The sequence below is a fragment of the Sus scrofa genome, chromosome 2, assembly GCF_000003025.6.
Source record: "Sus scrofa isolate TJ Tabasco breed Duroc chromosome 2, Sscrofa11.1, whole genome shotgun sequence".
Classification (NCBI taxonomy): domain Eukaryota; kingdom Metazoa; phylum Chordata; class Mammalia; order Artiodactyla; family Suidae; genus Sus; species Sus scrofa.
The window spans coordinates 10,673,585-10,701,187 of NC_010444.4; the positions used below are offsets into that span (position 1 = coordinate 10,673,585).

The window sequence follows — 27,603 nt, forward strand, 5'->3', positions numbered from 1 at the left end:
AAAAACCATCTGCCCCAGTTTGAATGGCGGTCCTGGTCCCTGCCAGCTTCCTGCCCCCGGGGTGTGAGGGCTGGGACCCGGCCTCGACCCTGCCACGCTAGGGCAGGGCTAGGGCCTGGGGGAGTCCGGCGGAGGAGAAGGAGGAGGCCAGGCCGCACTGACAGCAGGCCTGAGGGAATTGAGGGGGATGCAGGGGATGAGCGGGCTCTGAGCTGTGCTGGGGTGGGAAGTGGGGGGTCACCGCCCCAGGCCTTGTAGCAGACTCAGTGATGACAAGCACATGAAACCTTCCATCTCCGCTGTAGGGGTGAGGTGGCAGCCGAATCCCCCCAGGCGGCATCTTACAAGCGCAGGAGTGGCTCCTCCAGGCACACGGGTGGGCGGGTGGGCGGGCTTTCATCAGGGCGTGGACCTGTGAGATCTCTGGGTGGATAGTGTGATCTCTGTGTAGACATTGCTGCTGCAAAAAAGCCCTGGCTGTTGAGGAAGAGGCGGGGTGGCTGGCATTCTGCAAAGCAGATGGGGGAGGCTGGGGACCGACCCGGAAGGGCTCCAGCCTCTCAGGGGTTGGGCTCAAGTCTCTCCCTCCAGGACCAGTAGACAGAACCCAGACTTTGGGCCTCCCACAGTCTCGGCCACACCAGGATAGGGGCAAAGGGGTTTAGGGACAGGACAATAGCCAAGTTAGGGTTAGGGTTAGGAGAGTGCTGGAGAGTAAGGGCCAGAGCAGGAGCCTCCCAGCTGCACCCTCCCATCTCCCCCCCAACCCCCCGCCAGCAGCTGGAGGTCCTCCAGGGCTCCGGGGTGGGGAGTCTCTTTCTCCCTGGACCCTTGAAGTTGTCCCAGTAGCTTCCCAACTGCCCCCACTCAGCTCCCAGCATCCATCAGTCCCCAGATTCCACTGATATGAAGCTGGAAGGGTTTGGGGGGGGTGGTAATTGACTGGGTTGCCCAGAGAGAAGGATCCAGGCCTGGGGGCAAGGGCTGAGGACTCCACAATAGGTGCAACTGGGGGGCACACCCACCATCTCACACAGGATTTGGGGGGGGCCTGTTCCCCTCCTCAGAGGGGATGCTATCTTAGCCTGTGACAGAGGCCTCAGCCAGCCCTTCCTGGCCTCGCCCCCACTCCGCGGTCACATCCATCCTTCCTGTCCTGTGACTGGAAATCCCAGCCTTTCCATTCTCTCCTTGATTTGTTTGTTCATTCAACAAATCTCTGCTCCAGGCAAGCACAAGGGAGGCAGAGATGGAGACACACGGTCCCCACTCCGCTTATGCTCCAGGGACCCTCTGGATGATTGTTCTCTTGAAAACTTGGGGTTCAGGAAGCTTTTACTGGTCACCCGAGTGGTGTTTATTAAGTGACCCTTCAGGGGCTCTGTTAAACCACATTCAGTTACATAACTGCAGCCTGCCAGGCAGAAGGGGTTTGTATGGAGAACCTCCCAATCTGGGGGCGGGGGGGGTAGGGCCTCTTTTAATCTTCTCTACCACCCTGGCAAGTGGATGGAGTTTCCCATTTCACAGATGAGGAAACTGAGGCTCCGAAAGAAATGTACTTGGCCTCAGCAGGTTAAAACGAAGATGTGAGCCCACAAACCTCTCCTTCCATAACCCCTGCCCCTACCTTCCACCCCCAATTACCCAAAGCCACGAAAACACAAAATTTGACTTTTTATTTGATTTCAGAGTCTTCATTACAGGCCAGGCTATATGGTTTCTTTTCTGCTAATTTTTAGAAAATTGGAAGCAGCTCCGGACCTTGGGTGCCTGCCAGCCCCCATCCCAGGGGAAGGGTCCTGCCAGCCCCAAAGCGTCCACTCCCCTCCCCGGCTACCGTCCTATAGGGGTCCCCCTGCGCCTTCTCAAGCCCCTCCCTCCCTGCCGCCCCCCTCCTGGTTAGCCCTCCTTCCCCCACCCCGGGCCTCCAGGCCCGCTGGTCCCCGCTCAGACCCCAGATCCCTGTGGCGGGAGTTTCCTGCCCCCAGCGCCCGCACTTTCCATGACACAAGAGGAAGTCGGCTGAGCCGGGGTTGGTTTTTCCAGGCCGCCCGGCCCGGGCCCCGGGGTGGAGGCCGAAGGTGGGGGTGGGGAGGGGGTTAGCACCCCCCAGGGCCCTGTCAGTACCGCCTCGGCCTCCGAGGGAGAGGTGGCTGCCTGCGCTGCCCGGTCCCACACCAGGTAACCACGGGGGCTGTGTGTGTCTGTCACTTGGTCATCCAGTGCTGCCTCAGCCGCTCTGCCCTCCGGGGGGGGCAAAGGGGCCACGGGAGGGACGCCGTGGGGAAAGGGGAGGAGCTGACAGCTGGGAGAAAGGGAGGGGCTTCGGGAAGGATGCTAAGAAATGTGACTGGCGCTGGTGCGTAGTAGGACCTCATCTTCTGTTGAACAAGTTGATAAGTCTATGGGGGTGGTTCCCAAAGACCCTCTGCATGGCCCCGGGGCCAGAGAGGGTGCCTCTGCTCTGAGATGGATGGGAAGAGCCTTGCATTGTATTTGTTTGTTGAATGACTCAGTGACCTAACTCCTTGAAAACCCGTGTTTGGCATCCTGGAGGGGGTTGGGGAGTAGGCTTGGCAGCTGGTCTCCCCCCACCCCAACCTCAGGAAGTGTACCCCATCCCCCAGTCTTGCTCCAGTTCAATCAGATCATTAGTGTGCGGCGGGGTGTGAGGAGAAAGAGGGGGAGACCTGTTTCTGGATCTGGGTGGGCAGCTGAGGGGCATGCAGATGTGGAGGAGGGTCCCACCTCTAGCCCCCTATGGCCCCTCAGAGCCTCAGTCAACTTATCTGTAAACAGTGGGGTTGGGTGACCCTGAGGCCAATTGTCCCGTTCGAGGACACGCCCCCCCCCCCCTTCCCAGGCTGTGCCGTGGGAGTTGGAGGTGGGGAGTTTGTCTGTTCTGGCACTTGGAGGCTTTGGCTCTTTCTTTCAAGTGTCAAGTGCTAGGACCTTGGGGGAAGGGCAGAGGGCAAAGAATTGGAGGTTGTGCTGGCTAGGGACGTGCTGGCTGGGTAAGATGGCTCCGTGTGTGCATCACATTTTCGGGCAACGCAGAGACAGATCAGGACACCCTCCTGCCACCTCCCCCAGCCCCTTCTGGGAGCCGGGTTTTGCTGTCTGATGACCCTGACCTCACCTCTCTGTGGTGAAACCTTGAATCAAGGGCTCAAAATACCTAAACTCCTCATCTGTAAAATGGGATGATTTGAAGATGAAGTGTGGAACCAGTGTAAAGAGCACGGCACAGACCTGGCTCCTGGGAACCGAGCTGTTATGACGATAGTTTCAGGGTGGAGAGTGTTGCGTTTGGGGATCTGGATGCTGGCTTTCCATTCTGACTAGGTGGGTGACCTTGGGAAAGTCCTTTCTCCTTTCTGAGGACCAATTATCTTCTCTCAGATGGGGCTTAGGGAGGAGCCCCGCATTGCAGGGCTTCTGGAAGTTTCCATCATAAGGACATGAAGGGCCAATAAACCCTAGTGCGCTTGCTCCACTGAGCCAGTGTGAAGCTGGTGGGCTCAGGTCCATCCCAGCCTCCTCCAGGACCTGTTCACACTTCCTCAGGGCAGGGCTGTGTGCCCGGAGGCGCTGCAGATGCTCCACAGATGCTCTTGAATGAACTAACAGGGCCATTTTCACTTCCACTCTACCCAAGGTCTGCTGCAGACCTTCCCACGGTGGGTGTGCTAGAAAAACATCCCACAGCCCATGGCTTGTGTGTGAATCACCTATTTTGAGGATGCGACACACGCGGTTTCTCTTCTGTTGCGCCTGAGAGATTGGACTTGTTCGACCACAAGGGCTAAGTTTTAATTGAGAAAATGAGGCCATCTAGTCGATAGAGTAGGACAGGTGTTAACCAAGCCCATTTTTCGAATGAAGTTACTGGGGATCAGAGAGGTTGGGTGAATTTCCCAAGACGCACAGCTAACCAGCAGTGAGGTTTGGACTGAGGCCTCGCCCCCACCCAGGTGTCCTGGCCTTTGGGAGACTCTTTCCCAGCATGGCCCCTCTCTCTTATCTCAGGCTGGTGCTTCCCTGCCCTTTGAGAATTTTTGCTGTTATAATAGAGACAGTGGGAGCTGAGGAGGCTGATAGATCCGCCTGTGTGGCCTTGGCCTGTAGCCTGCCCCCACGTCCCCCTGGAGCCTCAGAGCTGTTCTGTAAAGTGGGTGAAGCAGAACCTCTCTGGAGGGATGTCCTGAGGCTGACTGAGCACCCCTGTGGGAAAGGCGCATAGTGGGGCATCAGCATAGGCTTCATGGTACCAGAGTCTCCAGCCCCATAGGGCAGCGTTCCGCATTTCTAGAGTACTGGCACTTATAGAAAACGCTTCTGTTCTTTGGGTCTCCAACCCAAGCCTTCTCTTCCAACACCAGCCCAGGGCTTGTTGGCTCTTTCTTGAACAAAGGAGTGACAGGGAGGCTTTGAACATGGGCACGTGAAATGGAATGACAGCAGCACCCCTCGCCCCCCGTCGCTGCCACCCTAGCACTGAGCTGCCAATCTAGTGAGAAGACCGCACGACAGGCAGCTGGGAAAGGGCTAAGCCTGCAGGAGGGGGTGTGTCCATTCCAATCTCTGGGGAAGTCAAGGAAGGCTTCCTAGAGGGGGTGACATCCAGGCTGAGACCCGAAGAATGAGTAGGAATTTGCCACTTTGGTGGTGGGATGGTTTTCCAGGCTGAGGGCAAAGGCTTCTGGGTCCTGTTAGCGCAATAATCATGTTACTACAGATAAGAAGGATCTAGAAGTTGGGGGAGCTGGCTGTCAGTCCTGACTCAGCCCATTATCAGCTCTGTGCTGGGGTTGAGTGTCTTCCTCAACCAGATGGTCCCTGAGATTCCTTAATCTGGGATTTGAAGCTTGGGATCTTATTTAAAGAATACCATTCCCCAGAACCTGCAAAATAGACACAGCCTTGTTTTGGAGGACAAAATGGCGAAAGCCATATTAAAAAAAAAAAATTCCTACGTCATATTATTTATTTATGGCTGCACCTGCAGCATATGGAAGTTCCCAGGCAAGGGACTGAATCCAAGCCGCAGCTGTGACCTATGCTGCAGCTATGGCAACGCCAGATCCTTTAACCCACTGTACAGGGCCAGGAATCAAACCTGTGCCTCTGCAGTGACCTGAGCCACTGATGTCGGATTCCTAACCCATTGTGCCACAGGGGTAACTCCCATTGTGTTACTTTGAAAGAGCTCTCTGCTATACTCCCCACAGTGTCAGGCAATAAATGTAAGGATGCCACTGAGGGGTAATGGAAAAGGGGCAGACAGGGCAAAGGGCACATTGGTTTTATCTCAACTCCTCTGCTGGACATGATGTAGTCAAGAGAGAGAACACTTCACAATGTACTGACTCTGAGAGATGGCTGTGCTGCTTAGTGAAAAAACCACGTTTCAGGACAATTTGCAGGTTGCAGTCTTATTTTCATAAAATACAAATATGAGTGCACTGAAGAGTCAGATAAAATGTTTCTACAATCACAGAAAAAATGTTTTGCAGAATAGCCATCAAAATAAGGAGAACAGAGATGAATTATAGGGGACAGGATTTGGTAGAGATGGATGGAGGCTCAGTTGAGCTTTTCTTTTTATTTTGTTTACCTTTTTCCAAAGAATGCATATTATGATTTTATGATACATTAAAAATAACATAAAGGAGATCTGCGGAGAATCTTTTAAAGCAAAAGCTTCCATGTATTTATTTGTATAATTATATATGACATCACCTTTTCATTATATGATTTTCCTTAATAAAAGTAATATGTGTTTGTTGAGAAAAATCAGGGATAGCGCAGTATAAAAAAGTAAAACCACCCACAATCTTATCATCCAATGTGACCGCTAATTAACATATTAGGACATATACTCTTATTCATTTTCTGTTTAGAATCATAATAATTATACCGTCTTTCAAAACTAGTATCACATATGATATATATCTTTACATATATGTAAAAGATATGTATATGCATTTCTACATAAATATAGAAAAGATATATATCCTTATATACACACAAATATAGATCCATATAGATATATACACGTATATTTGTAACTTGATTTTTCTCTTAAAATATATCTTGAATGTCTTCCCCTGTCATAGTCTTATATAACATAGTTTTTAAATGGTTATATGACAGCTAGTAGATAAAGTCCTGATGTATGTTTAATTCCTATTGCTGGACATGTATGTTGTTTACACCCTCTTTTTTGTTGTGAAAAATAACTCTGTGATAAGTATTTTTGCACAAACACCTTTTTTCATATCTTTATTTCCTTAAAGTAGAATTATTTGAATCAGTGGTTGTGGCCATTTTGCATACCATCAGCCCTTTTAGAAAATGGAAATAGGAGTTTGCGCTGTGGCTCAGCAGATTAAGGACTGGACACTGTCTCTAGGAGTTCACAGGTTTGATCTCTGGCCTCACTCGGTGGGGTTAAGGATCTGGTGTTGCCGGGAACTGTAGTGTAGGTCACAGATGTGGCTTGGATCCGGCGTTGCTGTGGTGTAGGCTGGCAGCTGCAGCTCTGATTCAGCCTCTGGCCTGGGAACTTCCATGTGCCGTGGCTGCGCCTGTAAAAAAAAAAAAAAAAAAAAAAAGGAAAACAACAACTAAAAAAAAAAAAATGGAATTAGTGACCTCCAGTTTAATTCTAGTAAATCTGAACGCTGATTGGCTGAATTTACTTAAAAAGGAGCACAATGCAAATGGTTTACAGCCACTTTCTGGATCAGGAATTTTTGGTCCTGTGTCAGGGAGGGAGGGGCCGAGGCACACCTTGGAGGACAAATTCAAGATAATATGAAGACACATTTGGGTGATTTACCGCCCGTTCAGGGCTCTCCTGTGATGACTTCATTTGTCTAGTGATCTGGTGGAAGGTTCTGAAGAGCCGAGGCCACTGGTTCTGCCTTAGAGATGGGGAGACTGCAATTCTGAGAGGTGGAGATGGCGCCAGGCATGGTCCGCCCAGTCCTGGTGGAAGAGGCAGGTCAACAGAGGGAGCTCAGCTCCAGAGGTCTGGTGTGGAGGGCAGGAGGGGGCAGCCCAAACCTCCACCCAGTCCAGACCCACCGGCGCCCTCCCCGGGTTCGCATCCCAGCAGGCCCCCAACTTCAGAGTGGGTTCTGTGTCCTCAATTCTTCAAGCTCTGCTGAGAGCAGGGCCGGTGAGACGGTCTGGCAGCAAGTACTTATTGGCTCTGTCGGTGGTGGTAACGGCAACGGCGATTGGTGGTGATGATGGTTGTGAAGGCGATGAAGATAAAGCTGGTGGGGATGACGGTGTTGAATGGTTACCCCTCACCAAGCGCCTGCCCAGGACGAGGGGCTCCGAGTACTCACTATCTTTCTTTTTTCTTTTCAACTCGAATATGCCACTGTCACTCATGTGGAAGATGGCTTGAGGTGGCTCACAGATGAATCGATAGTTAGGTCTTTGTTTCAATTGACATTAATTGAATATGCCAGCAAATAGATAATTAGCACATCAAACTCATGATTGATGCAAGTGATATAAAATGTTATTTTTAGATTATTTAGGTAAAACTGCGATGATTTAAGGGAAGACTTCGAAGCCTTGGTTACTTGGATAAGGCAAATATCAGGAAAGTGGAAATTAAGTAGTTGATGTTTGGAACCGTTAGAGACAGAGCCCTTTATTAGCCCCATGTTGCAGAGGGGAGCATGGAGGCTGAGAGTTTCATTAGCCTGAGATCACACAATATACAAGCGGTAGAGCTGGAACTTGATCTCAGATGCTTAGGCTACAAAATGTTCTATTTAAATATAGGACACACCCAGAAACGTGCAGCTCTCACACCAGCATAGCTTCAGCGACTTTGCAAACTGAACACATCCGTGTAGCCAGCAGCCAGATCCAGAAACACACCCTGACCAGCACCCAGAAGCCCCACTCCTGTGCTCCCTCGGTCAGCCACCCCTTCCCACCCAGGTATCCGCCACCCCGACTTCCATCATCATAGACTGGGGTGTCTGCCCTTGATCTAAATGGTAACACACAGTTCGTATTTTGGTGTGTCTGGCTTTTTTCCCTCTGCGTCACGCTCAGGAGATCCATCCCCGATCCTACGTATGCGGGAGGTTGTTCTCTGCTGCCCCGTTGGGTTTCACTGGGTGGTGGTACCAAGGTCTGTTCATCCCGTCTACCAGACAGGCATCTGGGTCATAAAAGTCCACTTCTTTTTTTTTTTTTTTAACCCTCTGCTGCCACCCACAGATTCCTGCACATACAAGAGTAGACGGGACTTTTCTCCAAAGCGCTAGAGACCAAGGAGAGGTGTGAAACACACAAACCCACAGTTACAGAGGCAGGTGCTTTTCCAATCACAGAGCGGCCTTGAGGTGGCCTAGGTGGTCAGGGGTGTGGACAATTTTACTGCTTCCCTTGAGGCATTGCACTGTATCAAGTGCTTTTTCCAGCAGCGTCTCACAGCCCCCGGGGCCGGGGGAGGGGAGTCGGCAGAGTGTGGGGTGCCTTGTGCCCGTGCCCTATAAATGAGGAAATCTAACCTAGGGAAGCGACGCCGACCCCACACGGTGAAAAAGACACAGACCCAGGATCTGGATCTCCTGATACCACATCCTTGGCTAATTGTACCTCCAGCCAGGTCCCTGATAAATCCAGGGGGCCAGCCTTGCCCTGGGCACCCTGATGGCCCGGGTATTCCAGTCACCGGCTGAAGAGGGTTTACAGCCCAAACACGTCTTCTGGAATGAGATGCTGCCTTCCTTTGAGCCTTGTTTTATTTCGTCTGCAAAACAGGGGGAGGCCCCTGCCCCCTTCCGGGGTGGGGGGGCTGTGATCATCGTGATCAATAACAGCTTCTGGCTGTCGCTGCTCATTGAACTTTCACATTCATTGTCGCAGCCGGTTTCCTATCCACCCTGGGAGGAAGGCAGTACAGGTAACATTTGCTCTATTTTTCAGAGGGCTGAAGTGACACACCCAAGTTGCAGGTTAAAGAACCAACCAGGACCCAAGGCTCCTGACTCTTGGCCCGAGAAGACAGCCCCCCTCCTTGCTATCCTGGGGCCTGTCCACTAGGGGAGGCCTGCTGGTAGAATGGAGCCCTCCCTGTGGGGCCTTGGGGCCTGAAACACAGGCACATGGAGGCCCAGAGATGGTCGGGGGCTTCCCCAGGACACACAGCAAGAAAGCTCGAGCCAGGTGGGAACACGTGGCTTCTGCATCCGCTGTCTGCGGGATGGGCCTGGGTAGGAAAGGCTGAGGCATGAGAGTCTCAGAGCTCCTCAAGCCAGACTGATTCTAGGACAACCCCCCACCCCCGGTGGGGACGTAGTGGGGACCCGGGCTTCTAGAGCCCCCTTTTATTATCTGGGAAGCTCTGCCACTCTGCCATTCCCAGCTGAGTAACCTGTGAAGTGGGAATAATAGTAACTCCTGCCTCATGGGACTGAGGACTCAACAAGGCGAAGCAGGCAAATCTGAGCCCAGGGCCTGACCTGGAGGACCTTCCTCCCCCAAACTCTGCTAATGAGGGCCGTACAGGACGCCCATGGCCGTGGGGAGAGGTGAGCCCACATGCTCCCCCGCCCCCTCTCTTCCAGAAGGCACAGTGTTTGTGGGAAACACAATCCAAGTGTCAGAAGCAGGTGGAACCAGTGTAAACCTGTGACCATCCAGCGCTATTCCCTCGATTCTGTGACAAGGCCCGTCTGCTGGGCATTCACAAGTTGCAAGGCAAAATGTGTCCCCTTGACTTGTAAGCCACATCCCGCTTGTGCCTGCTTGGTGGGGCAAAGGAGGGGGGATCAAGGAAAGCCACTGGGGGCCAGGTCCAGCCTCGAGGGGGCCACACTCAGGGCCGGCCCTGGGTGCCCCTGTGAGGTTGGTCTGCTTACCATTCAGGGCTGGCCCAGCCCTTGAGGAGACGGGCCCTGGGGGAGGAAGGCACTGGCTCAATGCTGGGGCATCGCACCCAGGGCGAGGGCTGGGTGGGGCGTGGGAAGGGGGGGGGCGGAAGGAAGCTGGAGCCAGTCCTGCCCCCACTCTCACCCTCAGCCAGGCCCTGGCCCAAGGCTTCCTCCCCCAGGAAGCCTCCTCGATTTCCACTCTGCAGTGAGGTACAGGCTGGCCCATCTCCCTCCATCTTTTCTGCTCTAAGCTTCCCTTCTCTGACCAGGAGGTTGGACAGAAAAGCTAAATGTCTAAAATTCGGTAACCCTGAGAGCTCATTCCTCTGTGGACTCTGCTAAGGGTAGAGCCGTGGTGGCCACAGGTTGCATTGAGAGCTTCCAGGTTCAAATCCTGGTAATAGTTTGTGGAGGGAATAGAGATTTAAAACTCAAATGAGGATTTCTCACAAGGGTGCTTAGCTCACCTGGGTGTCCTTCAGTGCCTGGATCCCAAAGGACCTTGTGGGGGGGGGGGCTGCGTGCGGGTCGTTCAGTCCGGGGACTCTCCAAAGCACTCAGAGAGCTGCTTCCGGGGGGTGGTCCTGTGACCCTCGATGGTGAGTGAATCAAAAATGGGTCTTTGGGGCCCAACCGAGGGCCTCCCTTTGTTCTGCCCAGAGTTCTGGGGACCCTGGCAAAGGGGACAAGGCATCTCAGGGGCAGCCAGATGGGCAGTCATGCTGCAGAGCTGGGCCTGGAGCTCCATGGCTGGGCTGCTGTCTGGGTGCACCCTGAGCCCCAGTTAGGGCCCCGGCTTGCTCTTCAGCATTCATGAGCTACCTGATGTCACAGGTGTGCGTTTGTGTGTTTTTCTGGGGAGGAGGCACCTACCTTCAGTCTGAGGCTCTGTGCCTCACTGGCACCTCAGAAGGCTCTCGAGCCCCAGATGCAGGACGAGGCCGTGCAGTGTGGAAGCGTGGTTTCATGTTTTGTTGGTTTGCTGGGCCTTTGCTGCAGAAAGTGCACCTTCTCCCCCGGAGGAAACCACCGCCTGGGGACCTAGGCTTGGTGCATTTTGTCTGGGCTCTGCGTGCAATCGATTGTTCTACCAGATCTTACAGCTCACTTGCCTTTCCCTCCGCTCCCAGTCCAGCTATGTGGAGCCTCTGCATGGGGCTGGCTGCTGGGGCTGGAGGTGACATAGACCCCATGGTTCAGAGAAGGGGACTGATCCACCGCTCCCCCCACCCCCACCGCCCGGCCACCGTCAGATGAACGGCACAGGCCACAAGGCCAGTGCAGAGGGTGTCTGGGACTTCTGGGTCCCCGGCTCTTTCATCCCATTATCCCCCAAGCTCGCAGCCTTCCCTGTTGCCATGGCAACAGCAGAACAGGGGCTGGAGGGAGGTCATGTTTACTAGCACTTTCCATGCATCATCGGCCGTTTCATCGACTGTTTGACATAAGCTTGCAAGCCCAGGATTTTTTTTTTTAATTGAAATACAGTTAATGTACAGTGTTGTGTTAGTTTCTGGTGTACAGCAAAGTGATGCGGTTATATACATATGTAATATACATATATTCTTTTTCGTATTCTTTGCCCTTATCGTTTATTTATAAGGTATTGAATATAGTTCCCTGTGCTTGACAGTAGGACCGTTTTGTTTATCTGTCATGGAGATAGCAGTGTGCATCTGCTAATCTCAAACTCCCAATTTATCCCCTGATTCCCCTTTTGGTAACCTGAAGTTTGTTTGCTGTGTCTCTGGGTCTGTTTCTGTTTTGTAGATACGTTCATTTCTATCAGGTTTTCGATTCCACCTAGAAGTGATATCCTGTGATTATCTGTCTTTCTCTGTCTGACTTCACTTAGTGTGATAATCTCTGGGTCCCTCCACGTTGCTGCAAACAGCAAGGCCGGGATCTCGTTTCCCATTCTATGGCTGCTGCCCCGTGTGGACCGATAACCAGGTCAAGGTCCTGCTATCAGACCCCAGAGCCCCTGCATAGTCACGGCTTCTTTCTGCCTCACCATTGGCTTCTCACACTGCAGTCAATAGCCCACTCACGTGAAGCACAGTTCTAAGCTCAGCACCACGAAAGTGTGCTGGGCTGAGCAGATCTGACACTGAGCCTGAGCGGTGGCTTCCTTTCAATTGACTAAGAGCCTCCTCACGCTTTGTCTGAGGCCCTGGGGAATTTGGGAGCAGGGAGACCCGGAGAGGGATCCAGACCTAACTTGGTAAAGAAATGGCCCAACCTGGCTCTGGGGAAGGTGTTTCATCACCATTATGGTTCTTGGCCTTTTAGATGTTAAGTGGTTCTTTTTTGCCCCCCAGGTGTGTGGCCTGGGACACACCAGGTGTGTGGGTTTGGGAGCGCTTGGAATGACGAGGCCTCCTTTCAGGGGCACTCTTGGGAGCAGCGTGGGGGGCAGCCACTCCCAGGTTCTCAGAGGCAGAAATCTTTAAGTGACAGAAATGTGATAGATTTGTTATCAGTTATTTGTTTTTTGTTCACAGTGAACTGTGAAATGCAAGTTCCTCTTCTATTTGCCCTGACAGTGAAAACATTCACAGACATTTTATGGGAAACTCACATAATACAAAGGGAGACTGCTTGCCAGCCCAGAACCTGCTGCCATTATCCCCATGTGTTTGCAGCTGTGCTGGGGCCTGAGTTCCCAGGTGGGCAAGGGGAAGAAAGGCCTTCACTATCCAGCCCTGATCGGCAGGCCCAGCAAGTTGGGCCATCCATTGCTAGGTTGCTATGCTGCCTTCCTACCCACCCTCAACCCTCAGTCCTTGTCTCTATCTGACCCTGTTTCCCTCCCCAACCCCGAGGTCAGAGGGCTTAGTTTTCTTAACTACCTTTTTTTTTTTTTCTGATTAGAAAAAATAATACTCGTTCATTAGCCCTGATACAAAATTGGAAGATACCTAAAATATATAGAAAGGATTTAAATCACCCAGAATCCCCATCACCCAGGGATCCCCACGGCCCCCTCCTCCTGCCACCACCCCACTAATGCTTCCCATATATGGCTCTGACTGCCTGACTTAAATCTGACCTCTTTAGCACAGTCAGCTAAACTATTTATTTCAGCTTTGCTCTTTATTTTTAACAGCAACGACCCAAAAAAATTTTTGCTCACGGGAGAAAATTTGGAAAGCACGGGAAGGTATTTTCTTGCTTTTTTAAACAAAGAAAGAAAACTCACAATGCCTTCTCCCGAGGTGACCCCCACTGTTAGTTTGGAATCGCTCCTTTCTGTCTTCTTGGACGTTTTAAAAAGCATATGTTTCCAGCGCATGTCTCCACAGTTGAGAACGTATTAAATAGAGGATTCTAGGTCTTGGTCTAAGCTGCAGTAGTGTGAATAAACATTTCCCATGTTGATAAAAGCCGTGGCTCTCGTGTATGGTGTGCGTGCCCTCAGACGTGGCCCAGCTCTTTGCAGGCGACATCTCGCTTAATTTTCTCACCACCTTATGAGGCAGGGCTGGTGTTACTTTCTCAGGTGGGGACACTGAGGCGACCTTGTCGGAGGTAGGAGGGCTCACCCTGCTTTGGCTCCGAGGTCCATGCTCTTAGTCACTAAGTTGGGTCTCTTCCTCTGCATTTGAAATAACGTTCTTTGTTCTGTATAAAAGCAATAACGACCATGGATAACAATGCAGGAATTGCTGAACAGCGTAAAGAATATTAAGAATCCCATCACCCCGTGGTACTTATTTTGCTATTGGACAGTATTTTGTGCATGTAGAGCTCCCATATTTTTATGGTTGATGTTATCCTTACTGGTCAGTCTTGAACGATTTTTTTTTTAATCTAACCTTATAGGTGTTTCCCAGCAGACACTTTGTTTTTTATTTTTAAAAGTTTTATTGAAGTACAGTTGATTTACAGTGTTGTGATAATTTCTGCTATACTCTTTTGAAACAATATAATTTTTATTGATGATTCATCAGTTAGAGTGAATGTAATCACTTCCCAGAGGCCGGGTTCTCTTTCCGAACGTATAAATCACTCGGGGATAGATACCTTTTTGTGTAAAACTGTTTCTGTACTTCTGATGATTTCCTTTAATCCCAGAAACTCAATTACTGGGCCAAGGGTTTTTACAGCTCTTATTTCCTATTGCCAAATTATTTTCCAGACGGTCAGTCACTCTGCACTCTCCAATTTAGCAGTATCCCCTTTGCTTCTAATTAGGTGAATATAAAATGTGGCCTTGGTTTAATTTACATGCCTTTTATTCCTAATGAAGTTGATTTTTTTAAATGTGCTTGTTAAAGAAACTGTGTTTGTTAGTCACTTGCATGTCTTCCTTTGTGAATTGGCTAAGAGCTTTTCAATCGAATTTTCTGAATAGAAATGATTTGTAGCTATACGAATAAGATAACCACCAGCCAAACATAACTGTCGAGCCCTGGAAATGCAGCTAGTTTGACTGAGAAACGGAATTTTTAGCTTGATTTAAATTTAGATTTAATTAAGGTGTTCAAGGCTTTAATTTAAATCTAGATTAATTCAAACCTAAATTTAAGTGGCCAGTGGCTGTCATATTGGATAGCCCATTTCTAAGCCTTTCCCTGATTATGCATTGGAGTCTCAGCAGGTGTTTCGTATTGATTTGTATGAGCTCTTTATATATGGCGGTTATTAATCTTTTGTCATAGTTGTAGCAGATATTTTTCCCCAGGTTGCAATTTGACCTTTACTTTTTTGTTCTCATTGTTTGTAGAGTATCAAAATGTTAGGCCGCCAAATCTCGTGATTTTTTTCTTTTGTGGTTTCTCCCATAGCTTTAGGCTTAGAAAGTCCTCCCCCTCACCGAGGTTTGATAAATACTCGCATCGACTTTATTCGAGTCTTTCTGTGATTTTTTTTTTCTTTAGCACTTTAATCCACCCAGAATTAATTTTGCCGTGTGGTATGAGGTACGGCATGTCTTAGTCATCTCTGTGCATGGCGTAGAATATGTACTTAATACATTTTATCTCAGATGGGCAGGGGACTCTGATGTGCCTGCAGGTTAGGTGGGTGAGTGGGGGGCATGGGTAAGCAGGATGAAATGAAATAGAAGATGAAATACCACTACTTAAAATGTCAATGTGTTTTGGAATTGTGACGTTTATAAAGATTTTAATGACATAAGAAAAGGACTCTGATACAATGTTATTTTCAAAGAATGATACCAAAAATCATACCTACAAAGTAACGTCAACTACATTTTAAAAAGGCGATGGAAACATTGAAAGAAATATTCCAAAATATTCATAGTCATTGTCTTGAGGTGGGAGCGGGGGGTGTCTCCTGCTTTTTAACATTTTTATACTTTCCCAGTCGGCTATAGTGCTTCGATGATGAGAACTGTTAAATACAATACTTGGAGATATAATGCACTATCACTTGGTACCTCTAGCTTCCATAGCTCTCACTGGCCAAGTCAGCAATTCACATGGCCAAGCTCTGGGTTTGGGGGGTGGGAGGGTGGGGCAGCCATGGTGGGGAAGGTTCCTTCCTGGCTTTCAGTTCAGACAAGTTGAGACTAGAGCTCTTCTTAACTCACCATGTTGTCTCAGGCAAGTGATATAACCTGGGGCGGTTTTCTCATCTGAAAAATAAAAATAACAATGACTTTGTGTGGGGGCCTGTGAGGATGTATTGCTTTGTTGTTAATTATACATACACAACACACAGTAATATGTGCAATATCATAAGTATCATTGACAATATTCAAAGAACACCAACATAAACCTTTTAAAAAGTAAGTCCTTTGTCTCTGTCATTCTCCACCAAGCCTAACCTACAGATGTCACCACAGCTGAAGTTTAATCTGAATTTTTTTTTAGAAGTGATAATATTTATTGAGCCCTTGCTGTGTGCCAGGTATAATTTTAAACCTTGATAGGTATTCACTTACCTAATGCTTGTGTCATTCATATGAAGCATAGGTATGATGAGTGTCCGCACTCTACAGATCAGGAAACACGAGGCACGGGAAGCTAGTGACTTGCCCAAGGTCTCTTGGCCAGCTGGTTGAAGAGCTGGATGTATACCCAGGTGTCGAGACTCTACTGCCTCTAACTGGGCTATTTTGGACCTGCTCCGTGAGGACATCCTAGGACTTGTGGTGGGTCTCCTATGGGATGTCCTGCTACAGAATTGGTCTGAATCTTTATTTACTTATTTGTTTATATTCATAATGGCATATTATACTTATATACGTGTGGACTGTAAATTGCTTCCTTTCAGTTATATAGTACTCATAGTTTTACACAGGCTTCCTTTTTTTTTTCACCTCCCAATAAATGGTGAGTGGCGCTCCATGGCAGTGTATGTGGATTATGTCATTCTCATTACTGTCTGCCCAGTCTTCCAAAAATACAAGTGTGCCATGATTTATTTTCTCCTTCTCTTCAACATTTAGTCTGCTCCCCGTGTTACAAGGAGAGCACAGCAAATCTGTCTTTAGCCATATGTGTTTAGTACTTTTAGGATGGATTTCTAGGTGTGGCATTGTTTTGCATGTATGAGCATTTAACATTTTGAAAGATGATGCTTGTGTTTAAAAGTGGTTCTTTTGGAGTTCCCTTCATGGCTCGGCAGTTAACGAACCCCACTAGGATCCATGAGGATGTGGGTTCGATCCCTGGCCTTGCTCAGTGGGTTAAAGATCTGGCGTTGCTGTGAGCTGTAGTGTAGGTCGCAGATATGACTTGGATCCCTGTGGCTGTGGCTGTGTCTGTGGCCAGCAGCTACAGCTCCGATTTGACCCCTAGCCTGGGAATCTCCATATGCCATGGGTGTGGCCCTAAAATAGCAAAAAAAAAAGGGGGGGGTTCTTTTAAGGAAGTTGAACAAGTGGATGTGATTACTGCCATGGTAGGAAGCTTTGCTTGTCCCCAGCCTCCTCAATTGTGGAAGTTACTGAGAGTTTTCACTTTTACCCCTATGGTAGGTATACAGGATCTAATTTCATTTAAAATTTTTATTTAATTTTCAGGGAAGTTCAACAATTTTTTCACATATTTTGTGGATATTTGTATTTCTTCCTTGGTTGCTTATCTCTTAATATTTTTTGGCCTGATTTTCTTTTGAGTCGCCTGTCTCTTCCTGGTGGATGTAGAGAACTCTTTATATACCATGAATATTCATTCTTGGTTTATTACATGTGTTGCACATAGTTTGCCTCAGCCTGCCGTTTTGTTTTCGATGTTTTCGACGATTTATTTTTATGGTATGTATCTTTCATTATTCATAAGTTTAAAAATTTTACGTGGTCAGAATTCTTTTTCTTTCTCTTTATAGCTTCTAGTGTTATGTCATACTTAGACCAACCTTTTCCATGTTGAAATGACAGAACTTTTCCCCTATATTTTCTTCTAGCATTTTTTTTTGTTTTATTTTATAACACAAATATCTTTAACCCACCTGTATTTTTTTTTTGAGTCTGGTGTGAGATGTGACTTGTTGCAGCTATTTAAAATCATCTTTAAAGGTTTTATGTTTTAACTTTTTTCTCCAAAAGGAGGGCAGTTGCTTCGACACTGCTATCCGAAAATGCCACGTTCCTCCCACTGATTAGAAACAACACTACATTATTGAATTTTGTTATAAATCTGGGTCTTTTCTGGATTTTCTCTTCTTTTCCATTAAGGAATCTCTTCCCAAATGGTACAGCCATTTTAACTTCTGTAAACCTGGGACGTAACTACACTCCCAGTATATGAAAGGACATTATTCTTCTTTCTCAAACATTTCTTAGTTGTTCTCATGCATTTTCAAATAAATTTGTCAAATCTCCCACCCTCCCATTTGATTTAAAATTCAATGACCACATGGATTGAATTAGAATTCAATTAACAAGTAGAAGTTACTCGTTAAGTAGAATTAACAGGATTACAATCTGATGTTGGACTAAATAAAATTTATGCTTTGGGCCTCACTTTCCTCAATGGTGAAGAGAGGAGGTTGGGTTAAACGTGAGGTTCCTGTCAGGTTCCCTAATGAAAATAATAACAACAACGGTAATAATAATAGTCACGATAGGGCACAATATAGAAGACAAAGACCTGAGCTGCCAGGAGCGTCTCATCTAAGGAAAGATTCAGCCTGTGCAAGACGTTATGGCCACATTGCCCAATTCATGTGTTCCAGATTCATGGGCAAAAGCAGATAGAAGAAAAGATAAACAGATGGAGGGGGCTGCAGGTGTCAATTGGCCACCGCCATCTCTGGGAATGCTTCGCAGGTGACCCAAACATTCCCTTTCTTTAGTGAAACTTCAGGTGAAAAAAAGTGACCATTGGTATGAGTATCTAAATTCCTAGACAATACCCCACCTTTTGGGGTACCTCTCTGCTTCTAGTAACCAGCTAGTTTCTGACGAGTTGATACCCCCCAGCAATGGTAAGAATGAGTCCAGGCTTGGACACTGACAGCTTCTTAGGGTCGGACGGAACCTCAGAGACCAAAGTCTCTGTTGTGTAGACCAGGAACATGCAGTTGCAGCCCTGCCCACCCCAACTCTCGGCTGGGTAGTCTGGGGGTCTTTGGAGACGTGAGGGAGCAAGCTGATACCACATCCTGCTGATTCACGTCTCTTGGGCAACCCTGACTTTTATCTAGAAAACTCCCCATGGTTGCAGTACACACAGAGCCTGAGGCCCTGGATTCTGGTCCTGGATCGGATCCTGACTTGAGCAAGTCCCCTCCCTCTGGGCCTGCAGAGAGGGTGGGCCTGAGCCATGGTTTCTGAGTCTCCCACTGGGGTTGGAGCCCGCAGAGCTGGTTTTTCTGTGTTCTTTAGCATCTTGGCCATAAGTCGGGTCCCCAGCTCTTGTGTGTGCACCCTGCTGGTCTGAGTGTGACCACAGTCAGGATGTGTGTGCCCGGGGCTGACGGTGGGCAGTGACCAAAGTAGGCCCCAGGGCAGCAGTGGAAGATCAGGCTGGGGAAGCTTGTAACTGCCTCTTGCTCGCACTCCCCGGGAATCTGCCTTGATTCACCAAGTGGCCTAACTCCCTGCCAGCACCAAGCTCTCTGAAACTGGCATCTCTGATTCCCGGTACAGGTGCAGGGCCAAACCAGCTGTGGCCAATCCATATTCCCTTCTGCCCAAGGCAAAGGCCACAGCTTAACCCCAAGTCACTCAGTCTAAGCAGAGGAGACCCCCACTTGTAGCTTCATGGAGGTGGACATCTATGGAGAATGAGATTTGAGCCTAATTATCCCAAAGCCCTGTAGCCTGGCCCTCACCTTCTGAAGGCAGGAAACTAAGGCCTGTCCCCATCCCGTCACCTCCCTCCCCTGGGACTGCCCCAGGTGAGGTGCCACTTCTTCCCAGAAGCTGACGCCCCCTCCCCCTGGGCGGCGGGTGGGTGGGGTCCTCTGGCGCATTCCTGTAACTGGGCCCCTCGCTCTCCAGGTCTGGCTGCTTCCTTCTTCTCTCTCTTTATAAACAGCTTCTGTCTTTAGGTCATAGGTGCATTTCCAGCTCCTGAGATGCTCCGGAACTGAGATGTTTCTTTTCAAAGCAGTGATGCGGGTCGTCTTTGTGGATGGCTCATTCATTCCTTCCTTCCTTCCTTCCATCATTCATACCTTCATTGATTAAGCACGCACTGAGCACCTGGCCTGTGCTGGGCACCTGTGCACTAAGATGGATAGGACGCAGTCAGTTCATGGGTTCTGATCCTACCTGGAGAATTGGTGGCAGTTTGCGGGGCGGGGGGCGTGGGTAGGCTTCCCCCATGCTGCTGGAGATGAGCCCACATGCTCCTTGGAGAGGGATGGGGTCCTACTGGACATTCTGACATGGGGGTGGCTCTGAGGTCCCATTGCCTGTGGCCTCACGCTCACTCTTGCTTCAGACCCTATTCCCTAAGGCAGGGGGCAGCTCAGCATCCCCATGGGGCCCAGAGAGCCGCTGGGCAGGTCTCTCCTAGGGCCTGGTTGGCCTGCAGTCAACTGAGGTCTCACTGAGGGCCGCGCCGGCCGGTGAATCAGGGCAGCCCCCAGAACTGCACTCAGCATTCTCACCTCCGGTGGGCGACTCTCCTCCCCCAGACTCTCTTGCCACCGCCACCAGCTCTGCAGGAAGTGGTTCTTCTTTTCTCTGTTTCCCCCTCTTTAGTCACACACAGACAAAGCTTGATGCCACAGAAAGGAGAGGCCGGCCAGAGGGCCAGGGTCTCAGCTTAGATGGTCTGGCTGCCGAGATGGGCCTGGAGGCTGGGTCCTCAGAGAAGCTTTTGGTATTTTTAATGCATTTTTCTAAAATGGGTCCTTCTGTTGGATTAACTAAGCATATCGATATGTGCTCTGGTTAAATTATTTGTAGAATACAGAGAAGAAGAAAATGAGAGCAGAGAAACTCCCCTTGTGGTGCAGCAGAAACAAATCTGACTAGTATCCATGAGGTTGCGAGTTTGATCCCTGGCCTTGCTCAGTGGGTTAAGGATCCGGTGTTGCCGTGAGCTGTGGTGTAGGTCTCGGATGCCGCTCGGAGCCTGCATTGTTGTGGTTGTGGCGTAGGCCGGCACCTGCAGCTCCGATTTGACCCCTAGCCTGGGAACTTCCATATGCCATGGTGAGAAACCAACCAAACAAACAAACAAAGAGCCCAGGTCACCTCTAGGCTCACTAAGCAAAACTAATATTATTGATGTTTTTGATATGCATCTTTCTATACACTTTCCTGTGTGAACACACACACTTTTTGTATTTCTGTTTGTTTTTTTGTTTTTGGTTCAACAATAGAAGAATGGGTTTATAATTTCTGATATAGATCTATAAAGCAATTAAAATTACATTTTAAAAGAATGCTTAATGACATAGGAAAATGACCATGAAGAAATGTCATACGAAAAAGCTGTCAAAACATGATTTTCACAAAGATCCTACTTTCGTAAAAAAGAATTTATTTGTGGAGACAAAAGTGTAGGAATAAACTTATCAAAATGAAACACCTGGGAGTTCCCGTTGTGGCTCAGTGGTTTAAGAACCCAACATAGTGTCCATGAGGATACGGGTTCAATCCTGGCCTCGCTCAGTGGGTTGAGGATCCAGCTGCCACAAGCTGCAATGTAGGTTGCAGATGTGGCTCAGTTCCGGTGTTGCTGTGGCTGTGGCACAGGCTGGCAGCTGCAGGGCTGATTCGCCCCTTAGCCCAGGAACTTCCCGATGCCGCAGGTATGGCCATAAAAAACAAAAACAAAAACAAAAAAACCCCAAAAAGTCACACACTAATTGACATTGTCTCTTGGTGGTGATATTTATTCTCTTCTCTTTATTTTTCTGCATTTTTTTCATACACCCTTTTTTTCAAAGACAAAAGGGGCTCTTGCAACAGGTGCTTTTGTGCTTCGCATCACAGTTGTCTTTCTGCATTAGGAGATGTAGCTCCCATCATGGTCCTCGAGGAAGTCATGATTTATTCATCCCTTTTCCCTATAGATGGACGCTTGGATGGCTTCCATTTTTCTCCTCTTGCCAGCACCGCCGGCGTGGACAGCCCCAGACATCACCGTGCATATGCTCTCCTTGATCGCCTTGCAATAAATCTCTAGCTGGGGGGTTGCGGGCTTGCAGCATTTATTTAAATGACCAAGGATATTGCTTCCTGGGTTTCCATCAGTATCGGCTTCAGGGTGAGGGAGAAGGAAATTCCCTGGTGTCTTCCCAGGCTCACTTGAGCCCCCTCAGGCCCTCTGCATCCTCCTCCTCCAGGCCCCAGGATCCCGCACTTTCCCCGGGGCAGGAGCTTTGCTTGTTTGTCTGTCCTCTGTCTGGCATGGTCACAGTCATCCCTGAGGGTCTGCCTGTGCTGCTCTGGAGGATTCAGGTGGTAGAGACATGGTGAAGCCAAGCTCAGGCTGAGACTGGTATCAGGATGGGGTGGGGGGGCGGTTCTCCTCCCTCTCTGATGTGTGTCCCTGGGCCTTAGTCTGGGTGACAAGGATGCTGAAACCTTGCCCAGGGCTTGCATGGGGACCTTGATGGTGACGCTGTCTGTAAATTGCAGAAGGCAGGACAGGGGAGTGGGGGACAAGGGGTGTCTTGGAGGTTGAATGGGGGAAGCGGGAGAGCCATGTAACCAGAAGAGGGGGTCCCTTGTCCCCACCCTGAGGTGACACAGGGACCTACTGAGACACAGCGCACATCTGTGACTCTGCCCTGAGAGTGGGCACCGAGGGGCCAGGAGGAAGGGGAGGAGCTCTGCTGCCGAGGCTGAGGCCACAGAGGGGGGTCACCGGGCCCGAACCCATTCATTTTGTCAACAACTTGTTCAGTGCCTACTATGCGCTAGACCCTTGCTGTTGGGGAAACAGCAATGAGCAAAATAGACCCCAAACCCTTCCTGCCCTCATACTTCTAACATTCTAATTGGAGGAGAAGGACAATAAACAAAATAAATGAGTAAAAACATACTGTGTCCGATGGTGAGAAATGCTACAGAGGGGAATAAAACAGAGGGAAGAAGAGCAATTTTATATTTATTTATTTATTCCTTCATTGACTTTATTTATTTATTTATTGCTTTTTAGGACCGCACCCACAGCATATGGAAGTTCCCAGACTAGGGGTCAAATCCGAGCTACAGCTGCCCGCCGACACCACAGTCACAGCCACGCAGAATCCGAGCCATGTCTGTGACTTACACCACAGCTCACGGCAACAGGGTTCCTTAACTCCTGAGTGAGGTCAGGGGTCGAACCCGCATCCTCATGGATACTAGTCAGATTCTCTTCCACTGCGCCACGATGGAGCTCCCAGAAAGGCAATTTTAAATAGGGTGGTCAGGGAAGGTCCCACGTACAGTGAGGATAGACGTCTGGGGGAAGGGCTTTCCAGGCGGTGGACCAGGCCGTGCCAAGGCCCTGAGGCAGGGCTGGGTGGTGTGTCTGACGGCAGGAAGGCCAAGGTGGTGGGAGCCGTGTGAGCAGAGGAGAGCAGGAGGATGTGAAGTTGGAGGGGTTCCAGGGCCTTTTCACAGGCTGGCCCGTGTGCCGCCTGGAGGATGCACTGGAGGGGGCGAGGCAGAAAGTCAGGAGGCGAGACATGACAGTGGCGCAGGCCAGGGGGCTGTGGCGGAGGTGATCAGGGACTGGCTGGCTGTTGAAGGTGGAGCCAGCAGGGGTTCTGGATGGACTGAATGTGGGATGTGAGAGACTCAGGGGTTTCTGGCCAGAGCTTCCGGAAGGGTGGAGGGGCCCTGTCTTGAGGTGGAGCCAATCAGCAGTTTGCCCTTGGCCGGGTTACACTGGAGATGCCATGGAACATGCCACTGGGGGTGCTGAGGGGGCGGTGGGCAGTGACAGGTGTGAGTCTGGGCCCTGGTCCAGGCTGGGGACGTGCTGGCGTCATCACTGTGGACGTGGGAGGCACGTGGGTGGTGGCAGCAGAGTCCTGTGAGGTCACTGCCCTGCCTTTCTGTGCCCCTCGGTGGGGCCACAAAAGAACAGCCAGACAGTTCCACTTGGAGCCCACCCCCCCTTCACCTGTCAGCCGTTCCCCTCCCCCGCTCCCGCCTTCCTTTTCCAGCCACCTGTCGTCTCTGTGTGGGTGGGGGAGGGCGTTACTATTTTGGGCTCCCTCCATCCCACACTGAGCTGGAGGAAAGAGCTTCGGAGGCATCAGCCTCAGCTCGCTGGAAACTAGGTCATTCTGGACTCCCGGGGCCGCCACGCCCAGCTCTGGTCCATCATTGATCTGAGACCCATGTGTCCCTGCTCCCAGGGGGCGCCATCTGGGCCCCCTGAGGCTCTGGTCGCCCCACTGCTCCTCTTTTCCAGCTCAGAAGGTGAAACGGCCGACTCCTCTGCGGGTTCCAAGCATGGGCTGTGGAAAGGGACATTTTCACCGACAGGTTCCCCCAGGTTGACCAGGACCGCTGCCCTCTGTCATCACTAGGAAACACACATGGCTTGGCAGAGTGCCGTCTCCTATTTCACAGGAAGGATTCAGGCTCAGGCAAAACTGTCTTTGAGCCTTTTCATCAGTTGGCTGTGAGAGAGATGCGTAAACAGACACTGGCAATGACTTTAAAAAAAAAACAAACTTTTACTGAGTTACCACACACACACACACACACACACACACACACATGCACACACAATGCCGACCTCAAGATATAGAACATTCCATCACCCCAGAAGGCTCCCTAGTGTTTCTGCCCATCCACAGCTCCCGTCCCAGCACCAGCCAAGCCCCGTTCTGACCCAGCACGACGGATTAGTTTCACCTCTTCTTGGGCTTCATCTAAATGGAATCACAGAAGAGGTTTTCTCTGGTGCCTGGCTTCTTTCACTCAATATTCTTATGCCTTTGACCCACATCCATGGTTTTGAGTGGAGCAGTGGATGCTCTATTGTAGCCATTGTATGGATACTGCATTCGTTTGGTGCTAAGGATGTTACACTAAGTAACAGGAAGGTCTAGAGGCTGCATCTTTTGCAGCATTGTATCCATGGAGCCTGCCACTCTTTGTCTCTTAAGTAAATGAATCATTATTGCAATTCCCCCGGGGCTGGACTGGAGCCACTGCATGGTCACCACAGTTGTGGACTGCCCCTCAGGGATTGTTTATCAAGGACCAAGGAGTTGCTCATGAAAACCTCTGGTGAGGACCTGGAGTCCACAGCCTTTGTCCCAATGCTCTGTGGAGGGTGCATCCCCTGCCCCATCAGGCCCATGGACTACCACCTTGTTCCAATCCTGGTGTGGGGTGACGAGCCCCTGGAGTGACCCCCTTCATCCCCATCTTGGGGAAATAAGTGGAAACATCTATACCTCAAGTGACCTGTAGCAGTGCAGACTGCAGGGATAATCCCCCTAAGCCAGAGTGAGAAAACTGGTGCTCGAGCCTTGCTGTATGATGACAGTCACACCCACACCCTCTCTGGGCCCTGCCTTCCTTGTCTGTACAGATGGTCTGGCTTTGTCCTACTTCGGGTTCTGTCCACTGTTGCCACAGTTGGCTGTGGGGATCTGCAGGATGGGACAGGCGGGGGATATTTCAGAATGTCCCTCCTCTGTCGGCTCCTGGGATGGGCTGATGGGATTCAAAGCTGCGACCCCAGAGCCGCTTCTCCAGGTGAAAAGCTGTTGCTCAGCCCGGTATGTTGCTGAAAGATTGCTCCCCCAACCCTGCCCTGGCTCTTGCCTTTGATGGTGAAATGTGAAATCAGGAAGCAGCTAGCTCTTGAGTGAAGTTGTATCGAAATGAATCCATCAAGGCAAATGGGATCTTGATTCTTTTTCTCTTCCGTGGTTGCTGTTTCCTTAGTGGAAACGTGAAAGATGACAGGGTGCTTTCAATAGAAAACAAAGTGAGAGGAATGAATGGTGGAGTCCAGGTTGGGCGGGGGGTGGGGTGGGGGGCTTTGGGGATGCAGTTATAACCAGACACTCTGTGGGGAGAAGGACTCTTCCAACAGGCCCTGTGTCTTCTGCCTTCATACACTGAGGTTGGGTCTACACAGTCTAAACATCTGCGTGAGTCCAAATGAAAAGAAGCTAGATATTTTGTCCACACTGGTAGCAAATGTTAACACACATAGAGCAATTCTGTTCCTGTGCCCCCAGCAGACATCACTAATCAATTACAGTATCCATTCCTCCCTAGTTCAAACAGCTTGGATTCATTCTTTTTTTGTTCGTTTGTCTTAATCTTTTTAAGGCCACACCCATGGCATATGGACGTTCCCAAACTAGGGGTCAAATTGGAGCTGTAGCCACCCCCCTATGCCAGAACCACAGCAACACTGGTGACCTACACCACAGTTCACAGCAACACCGGATCCTTAACCCACTGAGCGAGGCCAGGGATCATAGACTCATTCTTAGCTTAAACAGTGCTTCATGCCATTAGATCTGGTGTGTGAATTGAAATGTGTTCGTTAACTCTGGTCTATACGTAGCCAAGCAGTATGAAAACTTGGAAACGTCTGCTTATTGGCTGAGGTTATTTATGCTTTTATCCAGGTCTTTGGCTCGACTTAATCTAGATGCACATTAGGTAAAATTTGAGAGCTCCAGAAAAAGCCATCTGAAACACTGCTTTTAGAGAATCATTCTTTGAGGAACGCTTTAAAAGTAGGAAGTGAGAGGAGCTTTCTGAATTTTTCGTGTGAATTTCATAGCCTGAGACAGGGTCTTGGGATAGCGACGGATCTGGGAAACTTTGGGAAGGGGGAAAAGAAAGATGGCGGGCTTGACCCTCTTTGCCTGACTTCTTTTGGGTTGGGGTCAGCCCTGGGTTCAATATGAGAAAAGAAACGGCGATGACAGTAACACGACAGTACCATGTCTCTCACAACTGTCGGTCACGTTGCAGTGTACAACCTGCCCTTCCAGACTCCCAGTATCATTATCTTCATTTTAAAAGTGAGGAAACACCCAGAGAGAAGTTCAGGGATGAACACAGTGACACACAGCCAAGAATGGCCCGAATCATCCTGTGTGACCCCAGCTCCCGTGACCTGCCCCTTGTCAAGTGAAACGTCCTCACTGAGCCCCCAGGTCTTGAATTCCTTTTCTTCTTCTTACCTGCCCACTCCATTGGCATGCCTTTGCCCACTGCACCATCTGCTGACTGTCCCTGAGTTCTGTTCATGGCACATGTAAAGTGAAAACACTCTTCTGTGCTTTTTCACTGGCGGTTCCATGGGGCTCAGCCCTGTCTCCTCTCCTGGTGGGAGACGACATGGGTTCTTCCTTCCAATCAGCCCTGAAAGTTAGCTCCCAAGCACATCTTCCTGATTTTTCTGTTTGGCTCTAAGTTACTTTGGAGGGTCTCTGTGGATCTCGGACTCCACAGTGAAAACCTGCTTGCTTTCAAAGTGCCATTTACATCCGGATCCTCCAGGAGAAAGTAGAGAAGAGAAGCCCTGCCAAACTAATCCCCCCGCTTGGATCCTGCCTGGACAGTACCGTATTTCCTGATTGGCTTCTCACTTCCAAGCCGATGCTCCATCCATCCTTCTTCCAGACAGCTGCCAGAGGGATCTCTGTGAAACAGAAATCTGCTCACCACTGCCCTCCCTCCACTCAGAACCCTCTACTCCTGGCTCCTCAATCCCTTCCCCATCACGCACGCCAGGCAGATACTATCAGTGTACTGATCAGAGCAGACGGGGGAGACATCAGGGTTGTGGGGGCCACAGTGAACTGGGAAGAGTGGGGGTGGCTACAAAGAGAACCATCCCAACTTGATTCTTGCTGTAGGAGAATACAGCCTGATCTTCCAACCCAACCCAGGTAAGCTGGGTTTTTAGATCAAATCTCCCCATTTTCAAATGTTGGTCTCTGGTTTTTCAAAAAGCACCCTGTGGGCCACCAACAAAGCATTTCCCACAGCAAAACATACCCACGTGTTGTGGCCTTTGTCCTTTGCGCTATGCTCAGGAGAGGCTGGCAGTTCTCTGTAAATGCCACGCTTTTTTTGTCTCCGTGGCTCCCCACATCCTGATCCCTAATGCTGTCTCTGAAGGTTGTGTGCCCTCATGCCATGTTCATTCTGGCTGTGTGGCTTGGGGCCAGATGAGGGGACGTCTTGGTGATTCGGTTCCGTCCTCCTAAGTTGAAAACAAAAATGTCACCAACCTCGAAGAATGGCGGGTAAGGTTACACGAGTAAATGGATGTGAAGCCTTAGAAAGTGCTTGGCACAGAGGTGATGTCGACTGAAAAAT

General features: G+C 49.8%; 1 long non-coding RNA gene across 1 annotated transcript in view; it reads left to right on the forward strand.

Annotated features, from left to right (window-relative positions):
• The window catches only part of LOC110259252, a 68,102-nt gene continuing 42,445 nt past the window's right edge, over positions 1,947-27,603 (forward strand). The window contains exon 1 of the long non-coding RNA XR_002341474.1: positions 1,947-2,184. This is a non-coding gene — a long non-coding RNA (uncharacterized LOC110259252). The remainder of the gene's footprint in view (positions 2,185-27,603) is intronic.